The 19128-nt window shown below is 45.3% G+C and overlaps 1 protein-coding gene across 4 annotated transcripts in view; it reads right to left on the reverse strand.

The window, feature by feature from the left end:
* The window catches only part of SLC16A5 (solute carrier family 16 member 5), a 529473-nt gene that overhangs the window by 297807 nt on the left and 212538 nt on the right, over positions 1-19128 (reverse strand). For all 4 annotated transcript variants that reach the window (XM_085617056.1, XM_085617058.1, XM_085617057.1 and 1 more), the window contains exon 2: positions 9997-10063. The gene's annotated coding sequence lies outside the window, so the exon portion shown is untranslated. The remainder of the gene's footprint in view (positions 1-9996; positions 10064-19128) is intronic.

The following is a 19128-nucleotide window of genomic DNA, read 5'->3' on the forward strand; positions in this document are numbered from 1 at the left end:
CACCCCTTTATGTTTCTGAGGGTCTTCAGATAAGTCTGTCACCTGAAGCCGACAGCCGCGCAGCAGGTCAAAGCCTTTCAGACAAGGACGCTGCAGCGCTGCCATTTTGTCGGCCGTGTCGTCGGCGAGTTGGTTTTATTTGTTCTTTTTCTTGTCATATTCCAGCTGAATCCTGCACGCTCCACCGTCTCTCACTGCAGCAGATGATGTCCCCATGGGGTGGGGGTGGGAAGCTCATCCTTCCTCGTTATGCCTCATCCGCCACAGGGCAGCAGCATCGCATCTCTGTCTGAGCACTGCAAATGGGCGCCAGCTCTCCTCAGGCAGCCGTGGACAGCCGGCAACCATCGTGAGCCGTCTACCGCCACTAAAACTACAGCTAGCTTCACTGCTTGCCAGCAGCAGGCGCGAGTCACAGCAACCAAGCAAGACAGAAGAGCCCTGCGTTCTAGGAACAAACAGGCTGCAAGGGGGTCCCTCAAGAGAGGAGCTCGGCCGCAGCTGAGCACACAATATATTCCAGCATAATTTTACCAAGATACTACGAGGGGGCACTGGGTGATGCCATTCATCCATTCCCTTGTCCTTAGAAAGCCTTAACTTCTGGCGGGCAACCAACGCCAAAGACGGCACAGCTTATATGGCATAAGACCCAACCTTCATTTCGGGACAGCCTTAACCTACATCGCACACTTGCTTTTTCAAGTGGAAGCAATTGGGTCCACTTCCTTTCTGCGGAGTGCAACCAAAAGAACAAGCGCTCGCCATTAGCGCTGTTTATTTTTGCATCTCGCTTTCACTTGCGCGATGACAAAATAAACACGTGGCACCCTGTCTCCTTTTGGGACGGCCCATCTGGACTGGATCTCAAGCCTCCTTGAGATAAGAAATTGCTTCACGACAGCCGTGAAGCAAGTGATCCAGTCCGGATGGGCTGGACCAAAAGACCAAAGGGAGGCAACCCAAAAAGCTCATTTCCAATGGCAGGCCACCGTTTAGCATAAACGGTGACGCCAGCCAATGGAAATGAGGGGCGGGGCTTAAAGCACTTTTCTCAAAATCCTCGTTCACAATAAATCTCGCCAGGGTGAGCAGCGCTTTGCGCTGCAACGCCACGCGAGACCTAAAAAGGGGATTTTGTCTGGCTATCAACAAAAAACATACCCTTCAAGACTGTCACGATCCTGGCCAGACAACAGAGATATGCAGGACGGAGGACAGGAGCCCCTAACCATGTCCCGGCAGTACGCATGATAACAAGCAGCGGGAGTCACACTACAAGTCCCAGAAGTCTCCGGGGTACCGAGAGTTGGAATACCGGATGTGGTGTCACGCACGTGACAGCCGCTATAAGGCCCTCCTCCTCAGTAGGAACGGGGCTTGACAATCCATCGGAAAGACCCAGCAGCGGCGCTTAGCGGATGGTGTTCCCCGCTGGAGAATGAGCGCGCGCTGAAACCAACGCCGGAAGCCCGCATACTCAACAGCTCAACCTTGGAGCCCGACTTTTCCCCGAGGACTTTGGTGATACTACGCTGGGACGCCACTGTCAGGTATTTAGGTGGGTGCAAGCACTCTTTCAACGGACTTTGCCGTGGCAGTGGAGTCAACTGCTTCAGACATACCTCTTGCTTTCTTTTCGCTTGTGGGACTTTGCCGTGGCAGTGGAGTCAACTGCTTCAGACTTACTTCGTGTTTTCTTTTCGCTTGTGGGACTGTGCAGCTCGCGCTAGGAACGCGCGTGTGCTGCAAACAAGGACTGTGATAGTGGGTATAACTATCGTAACGGCTAATGACTAGCAACAGCACCGTACTGGAAGCACAGTGTTCGCTTTCCGGGGACAAGATCCTTGCTAGGTGTGTTAAGGAGAATTGCACGTGGCTGTGAGTAGAACAGCTTCGGAGGCTGTGGGGCTCCTGAAACAGAAACCCTTTCTTCCTGTGAGTGTAAACCCCTTTGGTAAGTGTTGGACCCAGAGGGTGGAGAAGGGTGAGAGGGTAGGTCGTCTGTTCTTCCCTAACAAGCTCTCTGTTTGTCTCCCCCTTTCTGAAGCCAACCAAGGGAGTCACAACCATAGTTCCTCCCAGTGTTTGATGGTAGATGACACCCCATTGACCACAAGAGTTCGTTTGTTTTATTTCCCTCTTTTCCCCCGGTGTACCTCCTCTAAGTTCGGGTGTTTGTGACATACATCGACGTGGGGTTGCACACGGGTGAAGTAAGGGCTTTACTACAGGTCATCGCTCCCGCCGGCCGACTTCTAAGGTTGGTGGCATCCCTAGCATTTAGCTACTGACGGCCTGACAAAGACATATAGCGTGTTCAATCCGAGGTTCATAGATTCTTACAAAATTCTGCTGTGCGTCAACCCAGTTGCAGTTAAGCTAGCCTTACCATCAAACATGAGGATCCATCCGGTATTCCATGTTTCACTGTTGAAACCTTCACATAAACCTGTGAAGAAACAGCCTATACCAATTTGGGTGGACAACAAACCTGAATACGAGGTGAAGACGATTCTTGATTCAAAAAGAAGACAAGGTTCTCTGTTGTATCTCATAGCTTGGAAGAAGTATGGTCCAGAGGAAAACTCCTGGGAACCTGCTGCGAATGTACATGCTCCGCGCTTAACATCTGCATTCCATAAAAAAAAATCCTGACAAACCCTGGCCCTGTTGGCACCCCTCAGAGGAGGGATGTGCTGTTACACACACACTCTGCCCCCATACACTCGCCCGCAGCCCAGCAGGAAAACAGGGTTCCATCTCCACTCTGCCCCTCCTTACCAGTTATGGCAGGGCCTGGTCCTGGTTAGCGGAATGGTGGAAGGAGAGAATTGTTCCCTGGTTTGCACACCACTCGGCAAACCATTCTGTCGGAAGCTCTCTAAACTACAACTCACATGATGCAAAGCAGAAGTATCTGCGTTTGCCTGGGACACTCTGCCTGTGAACCGGAAGAGGAGGACATTTCAAAAGGAGCTTCCGGGGATCACGAAGCTGCTGATAATTCTTTCACCGAGCAGTGTTATACGCTGCATTTTGCCTTCTCTATTCTGTGTACGGTAAAGGTGCACTTGCACCGTCTTTGATCAGGGCCTTCCCCGAATCCTTGCAATCAGCTACATTGCCTATTGGCGCTACTATTGATTCACAAAACTAATTGTCAGTGTCATTGTCTGCTAACGAGGTCTTCAATGTTAGCGGAGGGACTCTGTTCATGGTACGTCTATGTTTTGGATCTACACAAAAAACCTAAGGATTAAAACATTGTCATTTAGGTGTTTAGGAACTACAGATTATAAAGTGGATATAATTGGATGCGCATTTATTATTTGGCATGTGATAAACGCATAAATCATAAAAATTCAAAAGAAGCATTTTGGTGACTGTTTGTTTGTTTAACTCTAACAGGGGATTCAAGAGGCCGCCTTCTGCTCTTCCCCTGTGACGTGGAACCTTTTATGTATGCTGGTGTGTATGGTTCTTTGTAGCCTATTAATGTGAAATGTATTAGAGTGTGATACTACAAATCATGGGATAAAAACTATAAGATTCCCTTGTGCTTATACCCTTTTTCTTAGCGCAATCTCAATCCTTGCTGATCTAAGTACAGGAACGCTGACTCTTTACTCTCCAATTGGACGGGGAATTATTGTTTGTTTTACAGGTACGGGCAGCTCCAATAGTTACCTTAGGAGGGATATTGTATATACCTTTATTTACCATTTTTGTTTTGCCTTGCAGATCTCCCTCTCTGCTGACCCCTTCCCTTTCCTTCCCCCGCTTGATCATCCCATTCACCTGCGCTATTATAGCACTCAGGGTTGGGACTGTGGAGAGGTTAATCCCTTTTTGGCATCGCACCATTCCCAAGGAATCATCGCGCTGACACACTTGACCAGGTTCTCAGGTCTTACTGCACCTACACGCAATTTAGTCCATTGTGTGCCTTTCATGAATACATACCTCAGTGCTTTCAACCATTTCTCTACGGATGAACCTCCAGTAGATGCCATGAGGCCTACCGCTAAAGTCCAAACACCTGAAATTCCTTTATCAGGGCATCCACATACAGGTATAATTTCTAGTTTGTGATCACTTCCCTCAGTCCTCGTAAACTACATCTTTCACATCTGGAACAAAACCCATTATAGTACTTCAGTGTGCTACTCTCACTGCTTTCTCATCCTCTCATTATTGCGAGGGTAGGTCATCAGTCCTCATTTTTTCATCAAGGCCGCTGTTTATTATAAAATTACTGGATCACCCTAAAGAACTTTCTTCCAAGTTGCAAACTGCAGTGCCAGTACAACAGTGGTTTAGACGGTATCTACACCTCTGTGTCTGTGCTTCCTGGTGCTTTTACACCTCAGCCAAGGGAGGTTAATGTCTAGATGCCTCAAGATTCTGTCATTGACCTCTTGTTTTTTGTGTGAATTTAAGGTGCTGTTCTTGCCCTCAAGCAATTGTTTTGTTTTTATACCTCAAAATTATAGCCCTGTTTCCCCTCATTCATCTTACTGCAGCATACAATAAGTTTCTTCCTTTGGCCCTCTGAAATCTACATTCCTTGCTGGCCTAAGGTCTTGTCATTCAACATTTGTCTTTTTTTTTATCTCTGGGAATACCAGGCCCCTGTACTTAGCTGCCTTTTCCTTTTCACTTTGAGAATTCCATTGTCATGTCGCTGGATCCCTCAGTTTTGCCATTGGTCCTTTGCACTTCATATCTCTGTAGACCACAGGGTTTTGCTCTTGGACCGTTCCACTTCATATCTCTCAGGAGCCCTCAGTAAATTCCTTGAAACTCTGCGCTTCATATCTCTGAAGACCCCACGGTTATACCTTTGGCACTCTGCACTTCATGTCTGTGTAGACCCCACAGTTATACTCGTGGCACTCTGCAATTCATATCTCTGAGACCCCCACAATTATACCTTTGGAACTCTGCACTTCATATCTGTGAGGACCCCACATCCATACCCTTGGCACTTTGTACTTCATGTCTCTGAGAACCCAACAGCTATACGCTTGGCACTCTGCACCTCATACCCATGGCACTCTGGACTTCATATCTCTGCGAACCCCACAGTTATGCTCTTGGTACTGAGCACTTCATACCAGTCATGACCCCATGGTTATACCCTTGACACTGTGCACACCATACCTCTGAAGGTTACATGGTTATACCTTGGCACTATGTACTTCAGATCTTTGAGGGCCACATAGTGGTGCCATTGTTCGTCAGAGCTTCATATCGCTAAGGACTTCAGCGTTTCCCGTTGGCCCTCTACATTTCACATCCCTGAGAACCCAAGGGATTTGTCCTTGCCCTTGATATATCTGAGAATCAAAGGTTTCTGCACTCAGTACTTCATATCTCGCAGGACCACAGTGTTCTGCCTTAGGCTAACGACCATTCATATCTCTGAGGACCCTACGGTTCTGCTCTTAGTCGTCAGCAATTCATAACTCTCAGGCCAACGGTGTTTTGCCCTTGGCCAATATTAGTTTACATCTCTGAGGATCCCAGAGGACTGCTCTTGTCCCATAGAAATTCATATATTTTGAGGATCCAAGGATCCTGCTCTTGGCTCTCAGCACTTCATAACTCTCAGGACCAGTGTTTGCCTTTGGCCAATAGCAATGCATATCTCTGCGGGTCCCAGGGCTCTGCCCATCGTCTCCTACTCTTCATGTCTTTAGTCTTCCAAATCAGTCTTCAGAGCTCTGGGCAGCGCAGGAATCTTCAGCTCCAGCTTCCTTTCAACCTTGTGCCCACCCCGGCCTCCACCAGAGGTCCACTAAAAGCTGCTACCATTACTTTCTACTCTTCATTGCAGCATCAGATTCCACGGGGAAAACTGTAATATTTTTATTGTCCTGAGACGACCTGATGAGCAATACTTTTTTTTGTCATAAACTTTATTGCAGTTTATTGATAATAGACAGGTACATGTAACAGTTAATGTGAATCTAGATTCTATACATTACAGCACAAAGTATTGCAATTCTGTGATCTTAAGCTGTTCAGTGTAATTCACAGTATGTGCATTTGTTACCTGCAATTTCAAACAACCCCTTCCCCCCCTTCTAACTAGATGTTGTCACCTTATAGTTGATTTATAAGTGGAGGGCAATGTGTATGAAGAATAACGGGTCAATGTGTGGACCGTGGTGGAGGAGTGCATAGTCTCCCTATTGCTACGGTTTGATCTGACATAGGGGCTAGATTGCATCACTACCAGAATGTGTGCAGGATAATATATTGTGGTCATGTCAGAGATAGTGTGCAGGATGAGGTACTACGGACCCTCAACAAGGTGCCGTATCTTGGTCAGCGGTCTACAAGTTTGTGCTTTCTGCTCTCCCTCAGCCGCATTGTCTTGTGCTTTGAATGCTTCTAACAATGCCTCCCATTCCCTGGATATGGGTCTTTTGAGCAAACTTCTACACTCCTCTGTATGGATGGCTCCACTTTCGGCCAAGCCCCAGTGCGCCACCTCCTCCTACCACCGAACAACAGTGGGAACCCGTGGAGATTTCCAGCATCTAGTCAACAGCCATTTTGCCAACAGTAAAGCAAAATCTGTCAAATGTGTTGTTACTCTGGAGCTTTTGGGTCAGGATATAAGCCTACTATACATGGTCCTGACAGGTCAATTCTGATACTACTGCCCTAACGCCTGTCCAATAATTGAACGGGGAGAGATACGCCCATAGCATCTGTGTAAGTTCTGACCCTGATGCATGACATTGAGGGCATGTTGAGGAGGCTGTAGGAAACATCATGTTGATTCTGTGTGGTGTGAGATAAGCCCGCTGTAAATTGTTCCATTTATAATTTATCCATGGATACATTTTGTACGCACTTAGAAAGTTTGATATCCCTATAGAATATACTAAATGGGTGAAGCTACTCTACACTAATCCAACGGCTAGAGCTCATACAGGTTTTTATGTGTCCAAGCAATACTCCGTCGCACGAGACAGGGATGTCCCCTATCGCCATTATTATTTATATTGGCATTGGAGCCGTTATTGTACACTATTCGTAAAGTGGCGAGTCATAGAGGCATAACCATAGACATGAATAAACATATAGTCTCAGCGTATGCGGACGATATAATACTGTATCTTAATGACTTAAATGACACATATGATCCGCTACCGACTATTTTTGACAATTTCCAACAGATTTAGGGGCTGTCAATAAATGGGAGCAAATCATACGGATATAGTTTTAAAGAAGGCGCACATGTAGCAGCACTTCAATTCGGGCAGTGGACCTTCCAAACAGCACCTATGACCTTGAGATATCTAGGTATTCAGGCCTACAGGGAATTCCAAGACTTATTAGAAGGTAATTTAATACGAACGATCTCATCACTTAAGTCCCAAATAAAATTTTGGATTTCTCTTCCCATATCAGTAGCGGGTAGAGTGGCACTCAGTAAAATGGTGTTGCTGCCCAGGTTACTATATTATTTCACAAATCTTCCAATATTAATACCGGCCTCGGTGTTTCGTCTGCTGGACACTTTACTGATTGAGTTGATATGGGGGAAGGGACGCAGAAGGATAAGCTTAATGAAACTACAGTTAGATACTAGACGTGGCGGAATGGGGGCTCCAGACTTGCAAGTTTATTGCTATGCGAGCCAACTACAATGGCTGACTTATTGGATAGTGGGCAAAAACCTGCATGAAATTGCAATGTCTCGCCAGTCGTGGGAAAATGGCAACTTACATAGGCTATTGCTACCAGGTGGAAGGACACCTGCAGGTGCACCTCATCTACTGAAAGTGGCATTGGCATATTGGAAAAGGGCGTTACGTTATACCAAGAGGTTGACCCCGTATGCCCCTAACATTCCTTTACTGGGTTTACCACTGCAATCTGGCACTATCACGAGCAGGAGAGTCAGGGCATGGAGTGAGAAGGGGGTTACTAACATAGGCGATTTTTTTGTGGATGGTACTCTTGCAACGCACAATGTATTTGTTATTTTATTAGTTTTTAAGTCACGGATATCAACAAAAACCTGGATAATATACACAGCACATAGAAAACAATCAGATACAAGGAAGTAAGGAAAGGGGAATATCAAACCTTTACATTGTAAGAGTAGATATACATACACAATTTGATTATGGGCACAATATACAAAGTATCGAGAAATCCAGATAGAGACATCTTAGAGGTAGACTTAGACCTAGTTCGAAAAGGAGAGGAAGAGGAAAAAAAAAAAAAGGCGATTTTTTTGTGGATGGTACTCTTGCAACGCACAATGTATTTGTTAGAGTGCATGGTGTGCCTCACACATTATTTTTGATTCATGCACATATTACGGGTCATATACGCAAGGTATGGGCCCCAACGGGTCAGGAACCATTGATGCATGGCTTAACGAATATGCAATACCTAATGGGGAATGGCAGTCATGTCACAAGATGGTTATATAGAGGTGTGCGCACAGTGGTAGAGACCCCACTACAATTCCTTAGAGATAAATGGGACATAGATTTGGGTCATGCACTCACTGACAAAGAATGGAAGATGATATTGGAGTATCCGAGAAAAATCTCCAGGAAGCCGAAATTTAAGTTCATACAGTTGATGATTGTGCATAGAGCCTATCTAACACCACATAGATTACATGTAATGTACCCTGAGGTGTCGGACTGCTGCCCAAGATGCCATACTCCACAAGCGAAATTGTTCCATATGTTATGGACCTGCCCCAGAATAGTACGTTACTGGTCTGAAGTGCACAAAATATTGAACGCAATTGTACCAATACGGATGGATGACTCACCAGAGTACTGTATATTGGGGTTGGGTCCTACAGGCAAGAAGTTTAGCCCTGTGCACAAATTCATGAACCTCGCTCTTATATTGGCAAAACGGAATAATACGCGGCGATGGAAGGCGGCAAAGCCACCTAACATTGCAGACTGGCACAAAGAAATGGTTCGATGGGGTAGGGCAGAGGGTGCTGAAATCAAATGGGAAGAACAAAGGGGGCTGCATAAAAAGTTGATATCCCTAGATTGGAATGTAATGATGGAAGAGTTTACCGCCATGGATATCCATACAGAGTGATACTACTAGTTGCATTTCTAGATGTTATGCGCTGTTTTGCTGATGTACTGGGGGGCTGTTGTTTTTCATACAATTGGTACATTTTAATATTTATTGCTGGATTAGGAAAAACATGACGATGGGTAGGAGTGCTTCGGATCTAAAGGTACGTGCTAGTAATATCGCATAGTATTGGCATTGCAGCTGAGTTGGTGGGTGGGTTAGGGAGGGACCTGTTTTTCTAGGGTTTTTGGTATTGTCGTTTATTTTATTTTCGTTGAGTTAATATATTGATGGCAATTGTATTTCAGACACTAGGTGGTCAATTAGTAAGACATAAGAGCCTTGCAGGATTCCTAATAAGGTAATATAACGGGTACAATGGAGGTATACAAAGTTTGATGTAAGCCTTGCTCTTACTTTGTAATAACATTATTGAATTATACTGTGAAGTACTGTATGACCTTAACACCAATGCAATGATGATGTATTATGACAATTTTATGGAACACATTTTATAAAATCTGTTTAAATAAAAAATCCATGGATACACTTAAACTTCGAGTTGTGTGAAATATTTTTGAGATACTCAAAGAGAAGGGTCCATTCCCTGTCTGTTATCTTGGGTAAGGTTCCCCTGCCATTTGGTTTTATGGGGAGTTCGGGGGATCATGATATGTGCACGAAGTCCCCAATACAGCCAGCAGATCCGGTGTCTACAGTTTCCCATAGGGTGTAGTGCCTGGAGTAACTCATGTGCTCCTGGTTCTTTCTCATCTGGCACCCTGTGCAGGTGAATGTAGTGAAGGATGCTTGCATGTGTTAAAAAACGTATTTTAGATTACCCGTGAGTGTGCTCCTGGTGAGCAATCATAATGAGCACATTAAAAATAAATCATTTATTCCTACCTTATTGAGTTACGAAAAGCATTCCACTCAATCTGGCTTGCAGGACTAAACGTTACATCACTGGAGGCTGGAACAGAGGAGAAAACACTTGACTTAATAAGGAGAATCTATACTTGAAACAGGTGTAAAGTGAAGCTCAACAGTGTACACACTTGGCACTTCAAGATGGAATGAGGAGTCGGACAAGGCTACTGCCTCAGCTCGTTCAACATCTACCCAAAGGCAGGCCACCGAATGAGGGCAATGCCAGTCTCCAGGATCAATGCTGAATGGGTCAAAACACTATGCCTGTTGTATGCAGACCACATTGGATTAGCACCTCAAAACATGGGTCTAAGAACCAAAAGGTAACAGCAGCAGAATCAGTTGCTCTTCTTCTTTCACATTGCAGAGGTTAAACACACCACATGATATTCAGCCTGAGAATGAGTGTAACTGGAAGATGACAATTAGCAATGAACACATAAAAATCACTGTCATTTTCAAGGGACCAAGTAAAACTAGCAGCCTTCAATTCACCAGCAACAGTGCAAAGCTCTTTCACTGCATGAGGTCCCCAGTCTTGCTTTGTGGGAGTGAAACGTGAAGTCTGACAGTGGACACAGGATAAGTGTGCCATAGAAACTCTTCAGCTCTAGTTCTGCAATCAGCTTCTGTGCGTGCTGAGAACTTCCTGAGTCACGAGAGCAGAGCGGAAATTGGAATATAGCCCCTGGTGACTAATGTTTACAATCTCATCTCTAAATTCTGGCAGAAATTAAGTACTCACATTTACCAGTTATTGAAAGACCAAACAAGTAAACACTGCAAAAAGTTTTTTTTTTTTTTTTAAACTCTTTTTATTAACATTTTCATTTTCAACCAATACTGCATTACCATAGCGTTCTTTACAATGTACATCACATTGTTCTCGCTTCAGTCTTCGTTGTGCACTTAGGATCTCTTTCTGTTCCTTCCGGACCCCAACCCCCTTCTCCTCAACCACATCAAGCATATCTTGGCATGCCCCTGTATACACACCCCAGCTAGTCGGAATCGTCTGACAGGGATTCGTCCTGTGGGGGATCACAGATGTTGCCCCGATATTCATTCCACTTCCCCCATATCCTAGTCCATTTTTTGGGACATCCTCTGTGAACGTAGACCGATTTTTCAGTTACCATTAGTTCGTCCATACCAGTACACCATTTCCGGAGCGTTGGGGCCTGCCTGGCTCCCCACTGTTGCGCAATGTCTCTTTTCACTAAGGCCGTCCCAAGTGCTACCCATGTTTGCACTGTATGCGTGATATCTGTTGCCTCCCAGACATTCAATATACACCCCCTGGGTTCAGGAACCAACGTTACCTCTGCTACCTGCGCGATGGTACGCATGATTGCTTTCCAGTAGTTCTGGATGTCTACACATTGCCACTGCAAAAAGTTTTTAACCAGGCGTGTAAGATTCAAAAACTACAGCATGAAACACAAACTTAACAACCTTAAATATAATTCAACCAGGGTGCATAGAAAGATTTTCGTTTTTCATAAAACTGTTTTATTTCACTATTCGTACATTTAATCATACGCTTTGTGTAGAAGATGCTTATGTGTTGATAGTCTTAAGAGTTCTGCTAACCATTCCACTGGAGGGGAAGCCCTAGACGGCCACCAGTGCTGCAGAAAGCTAATTTTGGTAGTGAGCTGGGCTGCGGCCATTCATCTCCGCCAATGAGATATAGCATGGCTGGAATAAGTGGCATTATGTAGTATGACCAGCTTCACTGAAGCCTCAAACAGTGAATTGCTGGTTGCCTCGAGTGTACTACCCACCTTCTACCTGAAGCCACATAATTGGGGCATGACCACAATGCATGCATTAAGTTATGTTCCACCCTTTTATGATTTTAACAAATCAAATAGAAGTATCTTATTAATTCATTAACACATGCATTAAGTCTGCAGTACAGATCCCTGCCTTGTGTAGCCCAGAGGGGCACAAGCAGCATTTGTGCATGATTTGAAAAAAGGTGAATTTGAGGCACGCCTCACATACTTTCCAGCTATGGGTATCCACAATCTTCTTAGTACTCAGAGTATGTCTGCCATGGGGTCCTTGTTTCTAGAAGCACAGCTTAAGAGGGCAGTGTGGATCGCAGGGTACTGTATACTCTTGGCACTACCTCTTTCACTTTTCCCCATGTCTCGATGTAAGTAGGTACTATGGAGACAGAGTTGAAGTGTGCCAGAATCCAGTTGGCCGAACATACAAGGACTCAACTGCCATTTCCAGCTTTGGGCATGCAGCAGGTGAAATTCTGTGTGGTGACCTTCAAAAGATGTACAGGCACCCCTTTTTTTATCACATTATCTAATTTTTCAATTGCACAAGAGCCCCATTCCTGTCACTTGAGAGTTTGATCAACTATTGCCATTCCTGCATTGCACCAGATCAGGACACCAGTGTCTATTTACCAATGCATCTTAATTCTCTTAAGTCTCTTAAGCTGTGCAATCAGAAGTTGGCCCAACTTTTCACCCTTTTCGTAGTGATGACAACATAAACGAGTGAAGGCATGCTCTGCTCTACAATTAAGGAGCGTGCAAAGTCTAGGTTTCTTAGGTTTAAGGCTCCTATACAATTCTGTAGATCGAAAAAGGTTGTAGCTAGCAGTCAAGGTTCTGATACCTGTCTCTAATGTGATCTGTTGAATGTGAAGCTTGTTCTTGTGAACATCTTTGTCTTTGGTCAAAGGGAATATTTCCCTATACTTTAACATAGGGAAATCTCACTTTTCCCCAGACGTTGCCATAGAGAGGTCTCGGTGGCCGAAAGTGTAGGAAACGTTTTAAAAGTGTATTAAACTTGAAAAAAGTTAGTAAAATATTTTTATGTTTAACAATATTACAAATTATATTTTACATATTTATTTGAAATGTAAAACAAAAGAAAAACATGCTAAAGCACTGTTAACTTAATTTTGAATTACATCTTTAATTTAAATATATTAAATTGAATTAAAGTATTTTTCTGGAGTTTAAATGTCAAAAATAAATACCCACCTAAAGTAAAAAAATACATTTGTGCATTATTAGTTTTAAACGTGATGTGTAAAATCAATGAAAAGTAATTTATTTATATTTTAATAAAAATTAAAGTCACAATAATTGTTAAATACATACATTCTTTTTTAATCTATTTTTAACATTAAATGACATTTATTTATATTTTATTTTGATTTAATTACTTTTAAAACTATTCCCTGTGGGGTGTTGCAGGGCCAGTGGTTGGCCATGTCGTGCTGGACTTACTACTTTTTCTATTTGGCAGAAATAACTTATATCAGTAGTTCTTAACCTGAAATCTTTGGTCCCCTAGGGGTCCGTCACACCTAATCAGGGAATCCGTTACTGATGAGAAATGTAAATATTATTATCAAATTATTTATGGTCTTACACATAACAAGCATTGGAAAGCCAATAGTCCTCCCCTTGGATGGTTGTTACATTTTATGTTGATTTATGATGAGGACTGTGGTTGCCTGACTTGATGAGTACAATGGTTACGAAGTGATCCGTAGGAGCCATTGGTAATTTTAACACAAACTTACCCAAGTTCTGAGGAATACAACATTATCCCATGAGTTGTCACCACATTTCTTGGAACAACACATTTCTCCTACCATCAAATAATTTGGTTATCACTCAAAGTAAGTTGTCTCACAGCAGCCTAAGTGGTCTAATTAAAATTAAAATAAAACAACGATGGTAGGTTCCAACAGCACTCTATACCCTTATAAATATCAAAGCGCCAAATAAATAACTATTGTCCCTGTGAATGCTGACAATAGTTTGTGTTCTCATGAAAATCAGCACTATCATATGGGAGGCTTGTCAGCAGAGAGTCAACCAATGGCAATAAACATAGTCCACCTGTAACTGTAGCTTGTCCAAGATGCACTTACTTTGAAAATACCAAAGAAATGAAGGTCTTTGATCTTCAAAGCATGGCGCGTCTGCTCTAAGACCTCCTGTCCAGAGCTTTTTACCTACAAGTAGTAAACAAATGCAGAAGTGTTGGCTTTTCAGGGAAACCCATGACAACAGACATAAGTGGCTAATGTTGTATTTACTCTCCACTTCCATCAGACCCTTGCCCGTGCAATAACTGAATCATAGCTATTCCAAGTCCAACTAGTTTTTGTACTCAACAGAAGCCTGAAAAAGTGAAAGCCACGAGCCAGCCAAGGTTTAGCGGGCCACTCCCAACATTAAAATGCTAGTGCATTGTGAGTTCTCCGTTGAAGTGGATTGACCTGGGTGACCATTATGGAATCTCTATCTTCAGAAGAACGACGACCCACCACCACCAGCAACAGCTTGCCCGAAGAAGCTGGAACAAGATCACAGCCGACCAGCTCGCCGCCTCCCTGAGCCAGCACCCTCCGGCCAGCTCAGCGAACCCCAGCCAGGCCGCCGACAACCTCACGAAGTGGATCAGCAACTGCGCGGACGAACTCGCCCCACTGAGGACCCCGCCCAGCAGACCCGGCAGCAAGAGAGCCCCATGGTTCACCGACGAACTCAAGAGCTCCAAGAAGAACTGCCGAGCCCTCGAGAAAGCCTGGAGAAGGGAACCCACGCCGGACAACAGGACCACCCTCAAGCTCGCCACCCGGAAACACCACCAACTGATCCGCATCGCCAAGAAAACGGCTTTCAAAAACCGACTGGACAACAACGCACACAACTGCAAGGAACTCTTCAACATCGTGAAAGAGCTCTCCAACCCCAACGCCGGAAACAACGACATCACCCCTTCGCAAGACCTCTGCAACTCCCTCGCCTCCTACTTCCACAACAAGATCGCGGACATACACTACAGCATCAGCACTCAACCGACGCACGCCACGACTGCAGCATCGCCACCCACCACCACCCTCCGCGCCTGGACCCCGGTCAACACCGAAGAAACCGTCCACACGATGAACTCCATCCACTCCGGATCTCCGACCGACCCCTGCCCTCACCACGTCTTCAACAAAGCCGACGCGGTCATCGCACCCCACCTGCGGGACATCATCAACTCCTCATTCGACACCGCCACCTTCCCCGAGAGCTGGAAGCACGCCGAACTCAGCGCTCTACTGAAGAAACCTACAGCAGACCCCACCGAACTCAAGAATTACCGCCCCATCTCTCTACTCCCGTTTCCAGCCAAAGTCATCGAGAAGACCGTCAACAAACAGCTGGCCACCTTCCTCGAGACGAATGGATCCCTCGACCCATCGCAGTCCGGATTCCGTGCCAACCACAGCACCGAGACCGCCCTCATCGCCGCCACTGACGACATCCGAACCCTGATGGACAACGGGGAAACAGCGGCCCTCATCCTCCTAGACCTCTCCGCGGCTTTCGACACGGTCTGCCACCGCACCCTAGTGCAGCGCCTCAGCAACGTCGGAATCCAGGAGAAGGCGCTGGAATGGATCGTCTCCTTTCTCGACGGAAGAACACAAAGAGTCCGCCTACCACCGTACAAGTCAGAGGCCACCAAAGTCATCTGCGGCGTCCCTCAAGGATCCTCACTGAGCCCGACTCTCTTCAACGTCTACATGAGCCCCCTCGCGGCCATCGCACGCCAACACAACCTCAACATAATCTCCTACGCCGACGACACCCAGCTGATCCTCTCCCTGACCAACGACCCCGCCGCCGCCAGAGCCAACCTGCACGAAGGGATGAGAGAGGTAGCCGAGTGGATGACGACGAGCCGCCTGAAGCTGAACACAGAAAAGACGGAGGTCCTCATCCTGGGCTCCTCGCCCTCCGCCTGGGACGACTCCTGGTGGCCCCCCGCCCTGGGCACCGCACCCAAACCGACGGACCACGCACGCAACCTGGGTTTCATCTTAGACTCCTCCCTCTCCATGACCAGGCAAGTCAACGCCGTCTCCTCGTCGTGCTTCAACATCCTGCGCATGCTTCGGAAGATCTTCTGGTGGATCCCCACAGAGACCAGGAAGACCGTCACCCAGGCCCTCGTCACCAGCCGACTGGACTACGGCAACGCACTCTACGCCGGAACCACCGCCAAGATCCAGAAGAGACTCCAGCGCATCCAGAACGCCTCAGCCAGACTCATCCTCGACATCCCACGACACAGCCACATCTCCGGACACCTAAGAGACCTGCACTGGCTCCCGGTCAACAAGAGAATCACCTTCCGCCTCCTTACCCACGCACACAAAGCTCTCCACGACCAAGGCCCGAGCTACCTCAACAACCGAATCAACTTCTACGCCCCCAAACGCCACCTCCGATCCGCCAGCCACGCCCTCGCCGCCGTCCCACGCATCCGCAGAGCCACTACAGGAGGAAGGTCCTTCTCCTACCTGGCCGCCAAGACCTGGAACTCCCTCCCGGCCGACCTGCGCCTGACCCAAGACCACCTCTCCTTCAGGAAGAAGCTCAAGACCTGCCCCCCCCCCCCCCCCCAAGCGCCTCGAGACCCTACGGGTAGGTAGTGCGCTCTATAAATGTCTCTGATTGGTTGATTGATTATCTAGATCTGGCCATTTATGCACTACAAGTAGGCATATGGACCCTCGAAACGAGGATAACATGAGTTATAAAACATGCAGGTGCTAGTGTCCCCTCGTCAGTGCTCGATGGAGTTCGTAGTAGGGCAGAAGCATGCTCTCTAAGGATTAGTTAAGAAAAGCACATTCACTGCTTGATATGAACAACAGGAGTGGCACGTTCAGCTAGTAAACCTGCTTTTACAAGAGTGCTCTAATCCTGTGTTCAACATGCCACCGGACACTATTTTTTAAATAAGTATGGCTCATTAATAAATATAGGCTGCTACAGCAGACCAATTACTCCAATCGCATTGCTAGACTAGACACTGTTTTCTGACACGATTTTCTAAGTCGTTTCACAGCCACCATCTTCCAAACAATGTGTTATCTGTGCTGAATGTCTACTGCCAGTGTCGTATTTTGAATTCCTCATTAGGGTAACTTTTCCCGAGGGACATTATTTCAACAAAAAACACTATGGTGACTGTACATTATTCCATACCAGGCAGCCAGCCATAAATGAGGATTCTGAATTGGCTGCTTTAAGAAATTATATTTTGAAAACGTTTACTAAGACTCATCTATTGTTTTAGTTCAGATAATTTCCTTAAAGAAACTTTCCAGCAAGAAACTAATTCTCAAATACCAGCTCAGGGATTGCCTTCAGAGAAGTAGTGACACCAGAATTAAAAGGTATTGCAGCACCAAACTACTGCACAGGCCCAAGCCCCATATTGAAGTTCGTTGTGGAACTGTGGTCTAGTCTCTTTTGATGCAGTGAGTGTTCATGAACACAACCCTTGCCAAATATCCAGTTCTCCAGTGGGTTTGTGTTGGTGCAAGCTGCTCTGCTGATACTGGGTGCAGAAGACATTAGGCTTTTGAATTTCAGCTGTCTGACTTGAAGAGTTCAAAGTCAAGTAAGAAGATTTCACACAGCTTATGTTTTCCTTTGGTTTTATAAGCTTTCATCTTGCTTAACTAAAAGTGAGTTTGCAAAGGTCATCTTTAGATTTATGAGTGTTCTGCTGCTTGATTTGAAGAGATCACAAAGGTCAAGTTTGAAGAATTTGAACAGAATTATTTAGGAGCTTGTAATGTGAAATGGAAAAATAACTTGGATGGAAACGATTCAGGAGCATATCCTCTGCTTTGGACATTATTTAAATGAACGGCATTATTTGTTTGAAAGTGACTGCAACTTGGGATGAGTTTAGTTTCCTGTATGTTTATGTTTGAATGCCAGTAAAGAACTGAACCCCATTTTTGTTGGACTTATAACCACTTTCATGAAAAAAGGTAAAAGGTGGCAGGAAGGGAAAATTGTTAATGTGAAATTACAATATTCTCTCCTTTCTTTCCTTTGTTAAAAGCAAATGTATTTTGTTTTAAAACAGAGAGTTTATTCGAAATCATATATATATAATGTAACCGAGTACAGGCAACAAAGAAAGTCCAAATAGTAATCTGTGTATTTCGGTTTCCTTAGGTAACCAACCCTTGTCTCATCCACTTTTCCCTGGGGGCCTCCTTTACTCAGGTCTAGTATTGGGTAGAAATCTCAGAGGGACAAGGAGTGAAATATTCCACAGTCATCCATGATCCACCTACGAGTTCAGGTATTTGTTTACATTTGTGGCACAGGCTTCTCCAACGAGTAGCTCATGAGCTACTGGTACGAACCTCTCCACTACCTGGAAATAGCTAACTGTGAACTAAATTAGAAGCTTTTTCTTGGTTGAAACAACTGAAAAGCAGTTATTCAAGATGAAAATGCGTGTATTTTCAGAACTCATAAACTGATGTTTGGGGGAAAATAGTCGAATTTCCAATATATATTTAAAGATGATATTTGAGTGCCAAAAATCAAACGGTGTTGTGAAGCACTTATTACTAATATTATTAACTTGGTTCTAGTGGCATTGCAATGAATCCTCCTATGTATAGCGCATGTAGAGGCATTTCAAATTGACAAAGCATTTTTACAATACTACTGGTAACCATTCCTGATGCACTGAGGTGACCACTGCTGGTATCTTGCATATGGTGGCCACTAATGTAACCTTGTCTTATGTGGGTATTATTACATCTCTAATAATATTAGTACCACTGGTGGCCCTGAACATTGTGAACACTGAGACTGGGATTGCACAAAGCCTGATGCACACACATTCAAAACCTTTCCAAAGAGGTCGGCTCCTGTGTGCCTGTCGAGGGCATAGTTACTTAGGCTGTGGTGAGGCTGTTCTAAATAACACTGACCTACTTGCAGGGGCAGCTGCGGTTAATGGGCAAAATTGGCAGCACCCTACTACCCTGAGGGGAGAGGAAACATGACGAAAAGAAACCCTGCGCAGCTAAAAGAAATAGGCGAATGACAATTTGCTGCTTAATGGTAAAATTGGCTGAGAATCTGTTTTTATAATTGGGTGCAAGGGGCCGGACTTTGGATGTGGCTTGCTGCACACGTGCTGGGCCGAGTGAGGTCTACCTAACCCTACATGCAGAATTGTGACCCTGGGAAACTACTTTTCTTCACCGGGTCTCCCTTTCCATGATCATCTCATTTA

Source organism: Triturus cristatus, chromosome 7 (genome assembly GCF_964204655.1).
Source record: "Triturus cristatus chromosome 7, aTriCri1.1, whole genome shotgun sequence".
Lineage (NCBI taxonomy): Eukaryota > Metazoa > Chordata > Amphibia > Caudata > Salamandridae > Triturus > Triturus cristatus.